General features: G+C 45.4%; 1 protein-coding gene and 1 long non-coding RNA gene across 2 annotated transcripts in view; one reads left to right on the top strand and one right to left on the bottom strand.

Moving 5' to 3' along the window:
* CACNG2 (calcium voltage-gated channel auxiliary subunit gamma 2) overlaps positions 1-13,663 on the bottom strand; it is a 142,747-nt gene that overhangs the window by 61,637 nt on the left and 67,447 nt on the right. The window lies entirely within an intron of this gene.
* On the top strand, positions 7,291-10,871 carry LOC103888349. Its single transcript, XR_652824.4, has 3 exons — positions 7,291-7,348; positions 7,536-7,616; positions 10,665-10,871. It is a non-coding gene; the product is annotated as an uncharacterized LOC103888349 (long non-coding RNA).

Here is a 13,663-nt window from a genome sequence, read left to right as displayed (position 1 = left end):
CCTGAGTGATGAAGTGAGACTTTGCCTCAAAAAAGAAAAAAGAAAAAAAGACAAACAAAGATTAAGTATGAGGTGTGTGTATGCGTGTGCGTGCATGCACACACACACATACACACACAAACACTACTGGAGCTTCCCTCTTGCCTTTCTGCTGCATGCACACACAGGCACTGTGACGCATACTCCCCTGTGCTCCCCTGTGTCCTCCCCTGCCAGTGCAGTCTCCTGGGTACAGTGCCTTATTCACCCTGACATCACAGAATCGAAAAGGTGCTGGAAATAGTAGTTGCTCAATAAAGATTTCTTGACTAGCGCTGCATTAAAAAGACAACAGGAGCTTCAGCCAGTGAAGACAAACTTGCAGGTTTGCAAGACAAGCCATACTGTTTTCCAGCAGGTTGGTTCATGTATTTGCCAACGCCGACAACAATGAAACAGCAGGTGACATTTACTGAGTGCTCCCTATCTGCTGCTCACTCTGCTCAAGGGTTTCTATTTACGATCTCATTTAACCCTCCAAACACCATTACGAAGAAGGCACGGCTCTCATTCCCTGTTTACAGATGAGGAAACCGAGACACAGAGATGTTAAGTGACTTGTGCACGCTTGCTTAGCTAGTCAGTGGAGGGGCAGGATTCAGACCTGGCCAGCTGGCTCAACCGACATTTCCTGAGCCCCCAACTATGTGCTAGGCACACGCTAGGTGTGGCACAACACTTGAAATCGGCAGTTCTCAACTGTTAGTGTGCCACGGAATCTCCCGCGGGGCTTGTGGAAATGCAGACTGCGGGGCCCTATGCCCAGAGTTTCTGATTCAATGGATTCGAGGCAACACCAGAAAATATGCCTTCCTAACAAGTTCCCCAAAGTGCTGAGGTCCAGGGATGGCAATTGGAGATCCATCGGTTTAGATCTTACTTCCTTACCTTTGGAATAGGAAAGGAGAGTTTAGCAACGTATGTAACACAAGCCATCTTGCAGGAACAGAAGCCAAAATACGCCCGGTGAAAGCAGACATTCGGCTCTGGACCTCCGTGGGGAGGGTGGGAACAATTTTTAGGTTTCTGTTATATGCCAGCCATGCTCTGACACTAAATTACTTAAAACATAAGACAAGGGCCGGGCGTGGTGGCTCATGCCTGTAATCTCGGCATTTTGGAAGGCCGAGGTGGGTGGATCACCTGAGGTCGGGGGTTCGAGACCAGCCTGACCAACATGGAGACAACCCGTTTCTACTAACAATACAAAAATTAGCCAGGTGTGGTGGTGCATGCCTGTAATACCAGCTACTTGAGGGGCTGAGGCACGAGAATTGCTTGAACCCATCACGCCATTGCACTCCAGCCTGGGAAACAAGAGCAAAACTCCGTCTAAAGAAAAAAAAAAGAAAAAAAAAGAAAAAACAAAAGGTAAGACAAGTCCTCTTTCTCATTCAGTCTTCAAAACATGGATTTTTATTTATTTTTATTTATTTATTTATTTTTTTTGACAGGATCTCACTCTGTCTCCCAGGCTGGAGTGCAGTGGCACGACCTTGGCTCACTGCAACCTCCACCTCCTAGGTTCAAGAGATTCTCCTGCCTCAGCCTACTGAGTAGCTGGGATTAGAGGCATGCACCACCATGCTGGGCTAATTTTTGTATTTTTAGTAGAGATGGGATTTCACCACATTGGCCAGGCTGGTCTCAAACTCCTGACCTCAAGTGATCTGCCTGCCTCAGCCTCCCAAAGTGCTGGGATTACAGGCATGAGCCACCACAGCCAGCCCAGAATGTGGATTATTAATGGAGGCATAACTCTGGAGAAGATACAGAAGTGTGATGAGTGAGTGTTGCATTTGGCATCCATATGCTGAGGCCAGGCAGCCTCGACTAAAACCACAGCTCTGCCCCTTCCTGCTGGTGTAATCTTGGGCATATGGTTTAATTGTCCTGTGCCCAGTTTCCCTCTCTGGGAAATGAGGGAGCAGGAATATCTACCTGATTGCACTCATTGTGAGCACCGAGTGAGTTAGGACAGGAGTGACTGGCCAGAGTCTGCCCCTGTGACTTCATTAGCTGGTAATTGACACAGAAAGACTGAGACTGAAGAGTGAAGGTTGAGCCACTGAAAGGGACTCAGCTGAGTGTCTGGGGGGGAATTGCTTAAAAACTGACAATAATGATGATGATGACGACGATGGTAATAAAAATGATAATGATAACTACTATTAGTATAATTCATTAAGACATTTGTGGGCCAGTCAGTGTGCAAAATGCTCTACTGCAAAATTTCATTGAATCCTCTCATCATCCCAATTATTATTTCTGCTGTCAGGATGAAGAAAGACTGGGGTTCAGTCTCATTAACCCCAATAATGCTCTGTATGACCTTGGGCAAGTTGTTTCACTTCTCTGGGCCTCCAAGATGGGGTTGGTCCCAAAGTTCTTGAAGGGCCTTTTGGTTTGCAGATTCTAGACTGTACAGTTCCTAAGGGACGACTCCTCACCTCATGTCATTAACATGCATCTGTTCTTACAGCCTTGGGGATCCCCAGAGAGGGGACCTTCTTGCCTTTGAGCTTCAGATATCAGGGGTCCTGGTTCCCTGGAATCCATGATTTGGAATTCTAGAATCATTTCTAAATCATGCAACACCAGCAAATCCTAGGAGTCTGTGTGGGAGGCAGCAGGGATGGCCTGAGGCAAAGCTGTGAACCAGGCAGAGGCTTCTCTCACCTTCCCAGCCCACTCCTGGTGGTGAGAGCAACGACAGTCCTTCGTACGGTACTGACTGAATGCCAGGTACCCCACATCATCCCCCTGAGCGCCCTGAGCCCTGTAGCAAACCTATGAGGTAGGGATGAGGTAGGGGGATGCTCTCTTTTCCACATGAGAAAACAGGCACAGAGAGGTCAGCCTGCTTACCTACAGCACCCAGGCTGAGGGTTGGAGCCCGGACTTGAACCCAGGTCTGTCTGACTCCAAAACCTTTGCCAGTGAAGACCAGCCTAAACTGTCTCCCTCCCTGCGTATCTTTCTTTCCCTTTTTTTCCTCTTTCTGAATTCCCAGTTGCCATTTCATCTTGCTGGTCCCCCCTCCAAACCTGCCCCTAGTTCTTTGGGAAAGGTCCGATGAACACCTTCAAGGTAGCTTGAATCATCCCCAACCCTAGGGCCTGATTCTGTGACTCTGGGGTGAGATACCCCTTGATTAAGAACCATAGATTAGGCCGGTCACAGTGGTTCATGCCTGTAATCCCAGCAGTTTGGGAGGCTGAGGCAGGTAGATCACAAGGTCAGGAGATCGAGACCATCCTGGCCAACATGGTGAAACCCTGTCTCTACTAAAAATACAAAAATTAGCTGGGCGTGGTGGCGTGTGCCTGTAATTCCAGCTACTGGGGAGGCTGAGGTAGGAGAATCGCTTGAACCAGTGAGTTGGAGGTTGCAGTGAGCTGAGATTGCGCCGCTGCACTCCAGCCTGGCAACAGAGCGACACTGTGTCAAAAAAAAAAAAAAAAAAAAGAAAAGGAAGAAAGAACCACAGATTAATCCTTGGGGTCCCTTCCAGATGTAACATTCTTTGAGGTTAGGATCCTAACATAAAAGGTGTCAATAAGGGATCTCTGAGGCTCCACCAGGCTTTGTGCAATCCCCAGCAGGGGAATGTAGCACGTTTCAAAAATTAAAGTTTATTCTGTATACAGAGGAGAGAGCACTGGATAGAGAGTCTGAAAACGCAACTTGCTGTGTGACCTTGGACAAGTTGCATCCACTCTCTGGGCCTCATTTCAATTGACGGTTGGATGAGATGGCCTTTCTTCACTCTATAATTTGGTGATGACATTCTGCCTTGAGATTGCATGTCCTCCCACCCACATTCTCTTGTTGGAGGGCAGGGTCCTTCAGGGCAGGGCACTGGTACCCCTTCTTTGCCTTGGTTGGTGTCCCCATGGTCTAGATAGCACCCTCACAAACTCTGAGTGCAGTAAGTATTGTCCAATGAATGAAGGATGCTTCCAAGTAGGTACTAGGCTGCTTGATTCTGCAAACTGTAATGTATTACATCCAGATCATCACCGATGATAGCAGCTAATCTGGGTTTTTAAAAGGAAACTGTATTATGCTTTGCCTGACTTGATAAAGTAGCTCGGCTTTGGAGAAATCGTGTTTATCTTTAACTGCAGTTTAAAAAAATATTTTTTAGTAAAACCTTCTGAAAGTAATTGACTATATGTGCTTTTCTACCTCTAGTCATTTTCTTGGAAAAAAGCAAAAAAAAAAAAAAAAAAAAAGAGAGAACAAGTGCTACTCAGAAACAGGAAATGCTACTTGGGAATTTAAAGGCACAGGCATGAAAAATTTAGCAGATTGAGCTAGCTACCTTAAAACCTGGTTTTGCATTGACACCTTTTTTCTGTTTGTTTGAGATGGAGTCTTACTCTGTCACCCAGGCTGGAGTGCCGTGACGCAATCTCAGCTCACTGCAACCTCCGCCCCCTGGGTTCGAGCAATTCTCCTGCGTCAGCCTCCCGAGTAGCTGAGATTACAGGTGCTTGCCATCATACCCAGCTAATTTTTGTATTTTTAGTAGAGATGGGGTTTCACCATGTTGGCCTGGCGGGTCTCGAACTCCTGACCTGAGATGATCCACCTGCCTCAGCCTCCCAAAGTGCTGGGATTACAGGCGTGAGCCACCACACCCGGCGACACCTTTAAAATTAGTATCAGTTGCAGACTAACTGTGAGCTCAAAATTCGAATCCTATTTCTGATGCTGACTTGTTTTAGTCTCTGAAGGAGTCACTTAAATGCTCGATCCAAGCTTGCTTCTCTGGCAAAGGATGACAGCATCGACCTACCTCATTCTTGACTACTGCTTCTTTTTATTTCCCCTCTCTTTTGAAAGAATCATCTGATCCATACCAGTATTTATTTTTATCCTCTTCTTCTTCCTTCCTCTTCCTCCTCCTTCCCTCTCCTCCTCTAATAATTGAACAAAATGTAAGATCGGAGAATAGATACTGTCATGGTTTCATTGGTCTGTTCTCTTCTTTATCAATGAACACAATATTTATGACATTTTTGTGGATTTCCCTGCAAAGACAAGCTGAGAACCTTAAACAACTAAGGGGGAGCTTTTTAAAGAGTTGAGTCATGTTTTGGTTTTTGTCTCTTCAATGGTTTGCTTTTGGGAGATTTTCCGGTTCCAATGTTAAAAGGTGTCACTTTATTCAAGCAGAAAAGTCCCAGTTGATTAAGAGTCTGTAGCTATACATGGGGAGATCTTGGCCTCAGTCTTGGCCAGAGGAAAAACTGACAGCTTTAGAGTAAAACAAAGACCCCAAAGATGGTCAGCGCAGTATGGGGTGACAGGCATTTATTCGGTGCAAGCCGACTTCGTTTAGTCATGGTATAATCCTGCAAACTGGTTATCCTCATTTTATAGATGAGGAAAATGAGGCTCAAAGAGGCTAAGTGACTTGGCTGGGGCCATATAGATAGGAAGTGACAGAGCTCTTCTGATGCCAAAGCCTGTTTCTGTCAAAGTCTGTCACTCCTCTGAGCAGGCATCCTGGCATCAGGTTTGAGACAGTAAACTAGAGCCAGATATGAAGAGACTGGGGGATCAGATGAAAGCTCCCCAACTCCCACCCCTCCCGTCCAGGACCTGGGGGAAGGAGGAAGGAGTGGGCAGGGGTGGAGCCTGTGTGCCTGGAATAGTGGGAAGTGAAAGTGGGAACTGGATGAGAGTGGGGATGTGTGTGTGTGTGTAGAGGGAGAGAAAATGAATGAGAGAATCAGGGTAAATACATAATTAGGTGTTGTTTGCGTTCAAAATGAACATAGTGTTACACTTTATTTGTGATTTTAAAAGCAGGGCATGCTCACGGTAACACACACAGTCTATACAGAAAGGAACAATAAAGAAATAAAAATTGCTTGTCAACCCACTAGCTAGAGGTAACGGTGACCCACAGCTGGACTTTGAGTTTTACATTCTCAGGCTTAGCTGCCTTCTACTCACCTCAGTCTTGCCTGTTGGCAAGTTGCCATGGAGACCACTCAAAAGCAGTTAGCATGAATGACTTTGATATTTTCTTTCTTTCTTTTCTTTTTTAAGAAGCTGGAGTGCAGTGGCACCGTCATAGCTCACTGCAGCCTCGAACTCCTGGGCTCAAGCCATCCTCCCGCCTCAGCCTCCCGAGTAGCTGGGACTACAGGCGTGCACCACCATGCCCAGCAATTGACTCTGATTTTCGAATTTTAGACTCACTTGTTACTTCAGGGTAACTGTTGTCACCTGATAACGTCTTTGGTTTTATTTTATCTAGGATGGATTTTAAGGCTAACAAAATATGATTATATTTTCAAAGTCATGTTTCAAAGATTAAGGACTTGGAAACATTTCGATATGGTATTAAGAAAAAAAGAGAACATAAAATTGTGTATACAATGTGAACTGAATCCTCATAATACATATGTACATTCACAGAAAAAAGACAAATAACTTTCAGTATTTCTCCTAAAGTGTTATCAATGATTATTTCCAGGCGAGAACGTTATGAATTATTTTAAATCTTCTATATACTTTTCTGTACGTACTCAAGTTTTTATAATAAGCATGTTTTGCTTATACAATCAGAGAATAATGTGTGCTATTTATAAAAAGGAATAGATATTTGGGGACGAGATGTTTTTGAAAGGTACACAGTGACTAGCATATGCAGAGAAAAAATAGAGCAAAACATAAAGCCATTTCGCATTGACCTTAATCAACACGGTCGCCCAGATGGATATTAGAGAGGGAGTAAGGGTAACTGGAGGAAGGAATGTTCGTTTGAGTTTCTGAAATATTCTTTTCCTGCAAATGCTTCTGCTCTGCACCATGTGTGGAAACACTAGTTATAATGGGCAAGGGAAAGTTTCTCTCTGTAGAAGCCCCAGAAGTCCTCTCTTATTTATATTTAGGGTTCTGCTTTCCTAGTGGAAAGTGGTGGTTTTATCCGTGGACATCTGCCAGAAATCAAACAGAAGGGACAGGTAGGAGAAAATGGTCTGTAATTTTGGCTCTAGGGATGTATGCCATATAATAAATGTCCTCAGCTTGGTGTATGTTTCTGGTATGAAACTGTCAAGAACTCCCCTAGAAAGCTCTGATTGTTTGGGTTCATTGGCAGGAAAGCGTGATCCTGCCGTTCCTCCCAGGTGGATATGATAAGCCCCTCCAACCCCCACTGCTCTTTCTTTTTGAAATGAGGGGTAAAGACAACAATAAAAGCCAAGAATCGTTAAATCTCAGGAGAGAGTGGAGAGGTGAAAGAAGATCTGTTTTATGGTGCACCTTCAATAAAAAAGATTTACAGGTAAGTCATTTTCTCTTCTTTCTAGGCACTCGATTGAGAGGATTCGGGAAACTAAACCCCAGGGAGAGCTTGGCATAAATAAAAAAAATCTGACAACTGTCAAAACAAACAGCAACCAATCAGAAATACAATGTCGAGGGAGGCTCCAGTTCCAAAATGATTCAGAGACAGTGTTTGCTTGTTACAGCGAGAATACGGACTTAGAGGAACATTGGGAAGGAATTAGGATGCTCTTCAAAATCCCAAACTTGGAGACCAATTGAGTGAGGTGGGTAAGACGGATCTGATTTTATATCTTAAGGAATAACCAAAGCCTTAAATATTGGTGAAGAATATGTTCATTCTTCATTCATTCATTCGTCATTCATTCATTCATTTATTCACTCAATAGACACTCATCCAGTGCCTTCCCTGTGCAGGCTGTGAGCTGGTGAAGGAGATGCAGAGTGGAAGGACATAGCTCCATCCCCAGGGAGCTCAGAGCTTGGGGGAGGGACCATAACCATAAGGCAGAGTGTAACATACAGTAAGCAGTAAATGCTGGGTGTTATTGTGGGAGATAGAGGAGAGGGGAAAAACTGTGTATGTGCGTGTTTGTGTGTGTGTGTGTGTGTGTGAGAGAGAGAGAGACAGAGAGAGAGAGAGAGAGAGAGAGAGCAGAGGAAGACAGATGATCAGCAGACCTGATCTTGAAGGATATGAAGGAATTAGGCAGGTAAAGGGGGCCAGGTTGTGAGAAGAAAACAAATCAGACAAGTCATTTGTCCATTCACTCACTCACTCCATTCATTCATTCATTCATTCATTCATTCATTCATTCATTCATTCAGCATATATATTGAGCTCCTACCGGGTTCCAGGCACAAGTTCCCAAGGTTCCCAAGGACCCAGTGAAGAAGATAGAGAAAGTCCCTGCCTTCAGAGAGCTTATATTCTAGGGGAACAGAGAATGAGCAAGTAAATAAACAAATTCACAAAGAAGAGACTTTTAAATGGTGATGTGTCACAAAGCCTACAAGAAAGAATTATGTGATCTGAGGGCATGGGGGCGTAAAGGTGGCCAGGGAGCCCATCTCAGAGAAATCACCTTCCATGCTGCCCCCTGAGTCAGTCATACAAAGCCCGGGGAAGTGCATTTTGGGGAGAAGGAACAGCAAGGCTTTTAGGCAGAGACAAACTCGGTGTCGACGAGGACCAGAAGAAGGCAGTGCATGAGGGAGACCATGGGAGGAGGCAATGTGGCCACAGAGGTAAGCAGGAGTCAGATGACATAGCACTGTGGGCTCTGGTGAGGACCTGAAGAATTGTTTGTAAGGGGTGGCAGTGGGTAGGTAGACCAGTTGGCCAGGTATTGTGGCAGACCCAGTGGGAAGCCATGGTGGCGTGGGTGGAGGTAGAAGCTGTGGGTGTGGACAGGAGATGGCAGTTTGGGATCATGTTCTGGAGGCAGAGTCAACCTTATCCACAGAAGGATTTGATGTCATGGGTGAAGAGAAGAGGAATCAAGGATGACTCTCAGGAATTCTGCCTGAGCACCACATGGATGGTGACCATTTTTCCAGGAGGGGAAGAGGAATTTTGTTTGGAGTCAGGAACAGCAAGCATTTGGGAATCAAATATACCTCAGGATGGCATAAATCCAGGTTCATGAAAAAGGTAGGGGATAGCTGGAGGGGCAGGTAGAGGTCATGAAGGACCCTGTTGGCCCCGAGAGAGCTGAACCCAAACCTTGAAGCTTCAGGTAGACCCTGAAGGCCTTTACAAAGCGAAGCAACACTGTTAGGTATTATCTTTTGAGACGTGAGCTTCCAGTGTAGATGTTTGCATGGAAGGATGTGGTGAGAAGCAGAGAGATAAAATGAATTGAGATGCTGCTGTAATAGCCCAGGCAGAGTTGGTGATAGCCTGAGGAAGGTGGGAGGGAGAGATGTGGACAGATTCTTGAGCTATTTATTTATTGAGACAGAGTCTCACTCTGTCACCCAGGCTGTGTGCAGTGGCACGATCTTGGCTCACTGCAACCTTCGCCTCCCGGGTTCAAGTGATTCTTCTGCCTCAGCCTCCCAAGTAGCTGGGTCTACAGGTGCCCGCCACCACACCTGGCTAATTTTTGTATTTTTAGTAGAGATGGGGTTTCACTGTGTTGGCCAGGCTGGTCTCGAACTCCTGACCTCATGATCCAGCTGCCTCGGCCTCCCAAAGTGTTGGGATTACAGGCGTGAGCCACTGCGCCCGGCCCTCTTGAGATCTTTAATGGGCAAAAGATGCAGGATGCAGCAACGTGGTACACGTGTGAGATGAGAGAGGCGAGGACGAAGGAGCTCCTGTTTCCTGGGTTCTGTAAGTTCGCAGATGGTGTTTTCATCCACTCCAATTCAGCGGAGGAAGGTGAAGAAGGCAAGTTAAGTTATGGACTCAGATGTAGGAGATGTGGTGTGTCACTTCCCTAGGGTCCATGTGACCCTTCCTCCCTTCTCACAGGACACTGATCTTGTGAAACTACTGCCTGTCAGCCCCCGCCTCTGTGTCAGCAGTGTCCTTCAGGGGAAGCTGGCCCCACCCTCGCCCCGGGATGGTCTTCCTGTCCAGGCAGGTAACCTATCCTTGACCAATGATTAGCATGAGAGTGGTCCTGTGACCCACTTGGGCCAAAGAGACAGGAAGAAAGGTTTTGTGGGGTCTTCTGGGAAAGTATCTTCCTTGTTTTTATCGAAAAGCATCCAGAAGTGACCCTTTCTGGTCCTTTGTGGATGTGTGGCCCCAAGACACTGTCCTGTCCATTCTCAGCCTCAGGATAGTAAGAAAAACAGGTGAACGAGGTAGAGCTGCCTGGTTATGTGAGCAACTCATTTATTTATTTATTTATTTATTTATTACTGTGAAGCCAGTTTGGGTTGTGTTTTCTTACCTGCAACTCAAAGCATCTCAACAGATATGAGGGCCAGCGGGACAACCAGATGGATATTCCAGCAGGGACATGGGCTTTCTGGCTAGGGCTGGACTTCAGGCTAGGGTCTGAGATGGAAAAAGGACTCCAATGCTCGTGCCCTTCTGAGAGTTGGATTCAATAGGAATTGGAATCATTTTCCTATTCAAAGAAAAGTTTTATTTTTAACAAGGAAAGAAGTGGAGTAATGCAAGGAAGAACTTCCTTGAAGAACACGCCACACTGTGTGGTCATGTACAGGGGTGGATTATGGAACCTCTGTAATTACAACTCGAAAGGAGAGATGCTAATCATTAGAGTGATTCAGGCACTGTTCAAAGGGAAGCTGAATGACCTATTTTCTGACTTTTTTTTTTTTTTTTTTTAAAGTGGGAATCCATTTTATGTTGGCTGCCCCAGATGGCCTCTGGAAGACATAGGCTGCTCGGAGGAAAGAAGAGGGGAACTCTCAGGTCTGGCACACAGGAAGACCAAGTCCAGCTTTCACACGTAGGAGCTGTGTGATCCCCCTGGGCCTCATTTGTAAAAAGGAAAAAACAACTGACTGTCCCCCTGCAATCAAGGTGGTCCTGTGAATTAAATTGGGAAATTCATGTAAAGAACCTGTGCTATGCCCAGCTAATACTAGGAGATTCTCTCTCTCTCTCTCTCTCTCAATCCCTTTTGTCTCGCTGCTTCTCTCTCTCTCTCTCTCCCATTAGTTTTTCACCTCCAGCATCCTCTCATGACTCATGATATGTTTACCAGTGACCTCTGCTTGTCAGATCTGATGGTCAGTTATCTGTCCTCATCTTACTTGACCCATCGGTGGCATTTAATTGGTTGCTCACTCCCTCCTTGAACTCCTTTCTCACTTGCCTTCGGGCACCCCATCGCTTGGTTCTCTTCCTACCTCACTTGCTACTCATTCTCAGTCTCTTTGTGGATTCCTCCTCATCTTCTAGACCCCTAAATGGTGGAATGCCCAGGTCTTCATCCTCAAACCTCTCTTCTCTAGATATCCTTACCCTTCAAGGCTGCTTATCTCAGCCCAAGTAAAGCCCAGCATCCTTTGCTGGGCTATAAGACCTTACCCAATCTATCCCTCTTCCGAATCTTCTTTGCTACCTCTCCTACCATTCACCCCTCCAGCTCACCCAATCTACTTGCTGTTTCTGGAAGATGCCAAGCATATTCTCCCTTCAAGCCTCTTTGCTAACTGTTCTCTCTACCTAGAGCCTCACTACCTCACTTCTTCAGGTCTTTGCTCAAATGTGAGAGTGACCCTCCCTAGCCACTGCATAACCTCACAACTTCCTACCAGATCATTCTGCATCCTTCTCCTTACTTTATGTGTCTTCAAAGCACGTATCAACACCTAACTCATTTTATATTTATTTGTGCATTCACTCTTTCTCCCGTCAGAATGCCAGCTCCATATCTTCAGATTCTATAACAGTGTTTGGCACTAAGGGGGTTTCCAATAACTATGTGTTGAATGAATGCATTCATGGAGGGTAACTGCTATTGTTCTTCCTAATGTCATTATTTTTCTCAACTTTAAGATTCCAAGGTTTATGCTTACAAACCAAGGGGTAGAGCTAATGACTTCCCAAGATCCCTTTTGGTTTTCCAACCTCTGGATCTATAACACAGCAGATGTAAATTGCTTACATGGGAACATGTCCAAACAGAATTACTGATGCTCAAGGGCTTCAGGATCGCCACACTCCTGGACGTCCTAGACTTCCTAAAAAGTCATTCTGAGCAATATGGTTAGACAGCTATTTAGACATGTCTGTTTTGGAGGCAGTTTGACCTATGGTGAGAATGTCAAATGAAACAAAAACATTCTGACATTTTAAGAGCTTAATTTACTCACGATAAAAGGCATAGCATCTGAATATGTCAAGTTTATAAGACGTGGGCTTTAGAACAGGAATATGTACCTCCGTACTGCAAGGGCATGCCCGTGAGTTGATTGACTTGTTAAAGGAGCAAGCCAGTAACACGTTGGAAATAAACGGAGGATGCATCTGCAAAATACATTTGAAAGTTGGTTTCGGTGGATCTGTCGCTCTCACTGCAGTTTGGAGTTGGGTTATATGTGAAATTAAACAGTTGCCAAGATGATTCAAACAGATGCAGCTCAGAGGCCACCCCAGAAGGAGAGGACCCCAGTGATGGTTGCCAGTCAGTAGGATGTGGTGAAAACAGCATAGACTTTCGAGCCATACAGACTTGAGAGTGAATTCTAATTCAGTTGTGTATAAGCTGAGTGATGTCAGGTAAGTTACTTAGCATCTCTGGGCTTTGCTTTCTATCTTCATGTGGCAGAGACTACTATGAACCACCCAAGGCTGTTTTCCCTATAGTCTAGCACTCAGCCTGACCACATTTCTCAACCTTCCTTGTGGTTGGCCTGACCACAGGCCTGAGCTCTGACCAGTGGCTGTGATGAATGGGATGTATGTCACTTCTAAGCCTACCCATAAGAGCCTCTCCTAGATGATCTGCCATGATTTTTCTCCTTCTGGTTTGAGGCAGGGGATCATGGTGACTTCGGAAGCTGTGTGTTGGAGACAGTGGAGCTGTATGACTGAAAGGCATATGTCCCCGAATCAATGCTTGGAGGACAGCTGCCTGTTTTGGACTTAAAGTGAATGAGAAATAAACTTCTATGAATTGAACCACTGTGATTTGGGAGTTTATTTATTATATCAGATACCATTACCCTGATACCTTTGCAAAACAGGGGTAAATTTTTTTTTGGGAGGGTTGAAATAGACTTTGTTTTTGGAGCTCCCAGGACAGGTCTGGTCTGGTATGTAGCAGGCGTTTAATAGATTAGCTCTTACTATCCTCTTGCTTAGTTAGTTATCTACAGTAATCGTTACACATAGACCTTGTGCCGGGTTTTACTAGGCTCTGCAGAGGATTCAAGAAGTATAAAACATAGTCCCAGATCTCAAAAACTTATAGTGGGGAAGACAATTATCTTTCATGTGTGTATATGTCCTAAAATATCAGGCTTCTGAAGGACAAGATTGGAGTGAATGTCTCTGGGATTAACCATGAGAATTCAGAGGAAGAAGGTCACTTTGGTTGCCCTGGTTAGGGAAGACTTAATGAATCACCCAGACATTGGAAGAAAGAAGTTACACAGGCCATGATGAAAAATGGTCAATCAAGGCGGGGCGAGGTGGCTCACGCCTGTAATCCCAGCACTTTGGGAGGCTGAGGCGGGTGGATCACGAGATCAGGAGATCGAGACCATCCTGGCTAACATGGTGAAACCCCGTCTGTACTAAAAATACAAAAAAAATTAGCCAGGCATGGTGGCGAGTGCCTGTAGTCCCAGCTACTCGGGAGGCTTAGGCAGGAGAATG

The sequence above is a fragment of the Papio anubis genome, chromosome 16 (genome assembly GCF_008728515.1).
Source record: "Papio anubis isolate 15944 chromosome 16, Panubis1.0, whole genome shotgun sequence".
NCBI lineage: Eukaryota > Metazoa > Chordata > Mammalia > Primates > Cercopithecidae > Papio > Papio anubis.
This window is presented reverse-complemented; position numbering and strand designations above follow the sequence as displayed.